Here is a 5,054-nt window from a genome sequence, read left to right on the forward strand (position 1 = left end):
AATTGTACCAACTGATGGATTTTCGTTTTTCAGGATAATAAAATATGTGCAAGTGCAGCTGTACAGATGCACTGTTTGTGCCCTATTTATGGTATCGGCGTTTTATGCGGGTGTTTTGAGTGCGTATGTGTGTGTGCGTATGTGTGCGTGTGTGTGTGTGTGTGTGTGTCTGTGTGTGTAAGTGTGTGTGTGTGTGTGTGTGTGTGCGCGCGCGCGCGTGTGTCACGGGTGTGTGTGTGTGTGTGTGTGTGTGTGTGTGTGTGTGTGTGTGTGTGTGTGTGTGTGTGTTCATTCGTTCGTTCTTTTGCTTAACATCACTGCTTTGCCTGTTTCTCTCTCTTCAATTCAGTAGCATTTTAAACTGAAAAGAAGAGGGGAAAAAAGTATTAAAAGAAGAAGAAGAAGAAGAAAAGAATATAAACGAAATAAAATAAACTAACTAGTCAACCAGCAGAATTGTAACAAAGAGCCTATATTGGACTCCAAATTAAACTCTGAACGTGTGTGAACGGTGTTGTGTGTGTGTGTGTGTGTGTGTGTGTGTGTGTGTGTGTGTGTGTGTGTGTGTGTGTGTGTGTGTGTGTGTGTGTGACTGTGTGCCGGTGGGTGGGTGGGTGGCACGGTGTGTGTGTGTGTCAGTGTGTGTGTGTGTGTGTGGCACGGTGTGTGTGTGTCAGTGTGTGTGTGTGTGTGTGTGTGTGTGTGTGTGTGTGTGTGCGCCAGTCAGTGCGTGCGTGCGTGTCACGGGGTGTGTGTGTGTGTGTGTGTGTGTGTGTGTGTGTGTCAGTGTGTGTGTGTGTGTGTGTGTGTGTGTGTGTGTGTGTGTGTGTGTGTGTGAGTGCCTCCGTGGGAGGATAAGTGGATGCCGGGATTGTGTAGTGTATGGGTGTGTCACGTGTGGGTCAGTGAAGAACGTTTCGTATAATAGTAAAAGTAATGGTACAATGAGTCTCTCAGCAACTGACCATAATTCGACTCGGCACTGCCCGGGCTCTGCGAAATGCACACTTCCTACGCACGGCGGCAGGGGACACATGACAAAAAGCACCTGTCGGAATCAGACCATTGCCGCCTAATGACTGTGACGTCCGTGCGACTGAGTACAAATTAATAGATCATAAGTAGTCAATCATATGGCAGGCTCACAAGTTAACAAGCCTCGATCTCCCCCACCCCCCACCCCCGATCCCGAACTCCTTTCTTTCTGTCTGTCAACAAGAATGGTGGAATATTAATGAGGAAAAAGGTTTTCCATCTGATGATTAGAGAGTGGTCAGTTGGCCGTCGCTGCCCAGTCGCCATGATATCCGCGGCCCCGGGCACCAATTACTCGTATTAGTTCGGAGTGATGGCCTAGAGGTAACGCGAAAGAATCTGGTTCAAATCACGGCTCAGCCGCCGATATTTTCTCCCCCCTCCCTCCACTAGACCTTGAGTGGTGGTCTGGACGCTAGTCAGTCGTTCGGATGAAACGATAAACCGAGGTTCCGTGTGCAGCATGCGCTTAGCACACGTAATGGAACAGCTTGCCAGACAGTGTTGTCACCGCCCCTTCCCTGAACTCCTTCAAGACAAGGCTAGACAAATATTGGGAGAACCATCCAGCTAGGTTCTCCCCTTCCTGTCTAGAGTAATGGACTCACAAACCAGTGACCAAACCACAAATGCGCAAAGTCGTAGGAACAACGAACAGGCAAATAAGCCTCAATCGTTGATCAAGTCAAGTCAAGTCAAGTCAAGTAATAATAATAATAATAATAATAATAATGATAATAATAATAAAACAACAACCACGGCAACAAAAGGGTTGTTCCTGGCAAAAATTGTGTAGAAAATTCACTTCGCAAATAGAACTACACGCAGCAAAAAAAGAAAAAAAAAAAAAGAAAAGAAAAGGTGGCTGTGTAGTGTAGCCACGCGCTCTCCCTGGGGAGAACAGCCCGAATTTCACACAGAGAAATGTGTTGTGATAAAAAGGAATACAAATACAAATACAAATATTAAGGTGAGCAGGCGCACTGATTCATTAATCTTTTATGTACGGATACACACACATATTAAAAGCGTTGTGTATCTATAAACAATACTGCACGTTTGACTGACAACTACAAACATGTACATGGTGTACTTTTACGTTCTGTTTTAAAACCACCATGCATCTGCCTTCAGATAGAAGAATATGTGATCTATACCACCCATCAATTGTAACAAGAAGATCTAAATCACCCAGAGGTCAACACCACCCAGGCAATACAGAAGCAAAGAGGTTAACACCACCCAAGCAATATAGAAGCAAAGAGGTCAACACCACCCAAGCAATAGAAGCAAGGAGGTCAACACCACCCAAGCAATACAGAAGCAAAGACGTCAACACCACCCAAGCAATACAGAAGCAAGGAGGGCAACACCACCCAGCAATACAGAAGCAAAGACGTCAACACCACCCAAGCAATACAGAAGCCTCAAAGAGGTCAACACCACCCAAGCAATACAGAAGCAAAGAGGTCAACACCACCCAGCAATACAGAAGCAAAGACGTCAACACCACCCAAGCAATACAGAAGCCTCAAAGAGGTCAACACCACCCAAGCAATACAGAAGCAAAGACGTCAACACCACCCAGCAATAGAAGCAAAGAGGTTAACACCACCCAAGCAATAGAAGCAAAGAGGTCAACACCACCCAAGCAATACAGAAGCAAGGAGGTCAACACCAACCAAGCAATACAGAAGCCTCAAAGAAGTCAACACCACCCAGGAATAGAAGCAAGGAGGTCAACACCACCCGAGCAATACAGGAGCCTCAAAGAGGTCAACACCACCCAAGCAATATAGAAGCAAAGAGGTCAACACCACCCAAGCAATATAGAAGCAAAGAGGTCAACACCACCCAGCAATAGAAGCAAAGAGGTCAACACCACCCGAGCAATACAGAAGCCTCAAAGAGGTCAACACCACCCAAGCAATAGAAGCAAGGAGGTCAACACCACCCAAGCAATGGAAGCAAGGAGGTCAACACCACCCAAGCAATAGAAGCAAAGAGGTCAACACCACCCAAGCAATACAGAAGCAAAGACGTCAACACCACCCAAGCAATACAGAAGCAAAGACGTCAACACCACCCAAGCAATACAGAAGCAAAGACGTCAACACCACCCAAGCAATACAGAAGCAAAGACGTCAACACCACCCAAGCAATACAGAAGCAAAGACGTCAACACCACCCAAGCAATACAGAAGCAAGGAGGTCAACACCACCCAAGCAATATGGAAGCAAAGAGGTCAACACCACCCAAGCAATACAGAAGCAAAGACGTCAACACCACCCAAACAATACAGAAGCAAAGAGGTTAACACCACCCAAGCAATACAGAACCAAAGTGGTTAACACCACCCAAGCAATACAGAAGCAAGGATGTCAACACCACCCAAGCAATATAGAAGCAAAGAGGTCAACACCACCCAAGCAATAGAAGCAAAGAGGTCAACACCACCCAAGCAATACAGAAGCAAAGAGGTCAACACCACCCAAGCAATACAGAAGCAAAGAGGTCAACACCACCCAAGCAATAGAAGCAAAGAGGTCAACACCACCCAAGCAATAGAAGCAAAGAGGTCAACACCACCCAAGCAATACAGAAGCAAAGACGTCAACACCACCCAAGCAATAGAAGCAAAGAGGTCAACACCACCCAAGCAATACAGAAGCAAAGAGGTCAACACCACCCAAGCAATACAGAAGCAAAGAGGTCAACACCACCCAAGCAATACAGAAGCAAGGAGGTCAACACCACCCAAGCAATACAGAAGCAAAGAGGTCAACACCACCCAAGCAATACAGAAGCAAAGAGGTCAACACCACCCAAGCAATACAGAAGCAAAGACGTCAACACCACCCAGCAATAGAAGCAAAGAGGTCAACACCACCCAAGCAATATGGAAGCAAAGAGGTCAACACCACCCAAGCAATACAGAAGCCTCAAAGAAGTCAACACCACCCAAGCAATAGAAGCAAAGAGGTCAACACCACCCAAGCAATACAGAAGCAAGGAGGTCAACACCACCCAAGCAATATGGAAGCAAAGAGGTCAACACCACCCAAGCAATACAGAAGCAAAGAGGTCAACACCACCCAAGCAATACAGAAGCAAAGAGGTCAACACCACCCAAGCAATACAGAAGCCTCAAAGAGGTCAACACCACCCAAGCAATACAGAAGCGAGGAGACCCATACCACCCAAGCAATACAGAAGCGAGGAGACCCATACCACCCAAGCAATACAGAAGCGAGGAGGCCCATACCAGCCAAGCAGTGCACTGTCTCGACGCCTTCCCACGCACGCTGTATGCACAACTGCAGTAGAGAGTTTCTTTTCTCGCTCATCACACTGGACTGGACGATCGAGTTCTTTTTTTTTTTTTTTTTTTGAAACGGTCGCCTACCCACCCCATGCACCACCCACGCCACTCCCTCCCCCCCCACCCCCTCGCTCCCTCCTTCTGCGCACTTTTCCTCCCTCGCCTCCCACCACCGGCCCCTCCTCCTCCTCCTCCTCCTCCCCCACTTCTCTCTCTCTTCGTTTTTTAACCCCTTCACCTCAGAGGTAGGGGCCCACGACGGAATTGACAACTAGCAATCGAGTGAAAAACACAAGGACAGTGTGTTTGTTGCTTTTTCCTCTCTCTCTCTCTGTGTCTCTCTCTGAAGATTACCAAAAGAAGAACCCACAAGAACAAGAACAAGAAGATTACCAAAAGAAGAACCCACAAGAACAAGAAGATTACCAAAAGAACCCACAAGAACAAGAAGAAGAAGATTACCAAAAGAAGAACCCACAAGAACAACAAGAAGATTACCAAAAGAAGAACAAGAACAAGAAGAAGAAGATCAGTATCAGTATCAGTAGCTCAAGGAGGCGTCACTGCGTTCGGTCAAATCCATATACGCTTCACCACATCTGCCAAGCAGATGCCTGACCAGCAGCGTAACCCAACGCGCTTAGGCCTTGAGAAAAAATAAAATAAAATAAAATAAAGAATAAAAATAAAAATAAA

The sequence above is a fragment of the Babylonia areolata genome, chromosome 16, assembly GCF_041734735.1.
Source record: "Babylonia areolata isolate BAREFJ2019XMU chromosome 16, ASM4173473v1, whole genome shotgun sequence".
NCBI classification, from domain to species: Eukaryota; Metazoa; Mollusca; class Gastropoda; order Neogastropoda; family Buccinidae; genus Babylonia; species Babylonia areolata.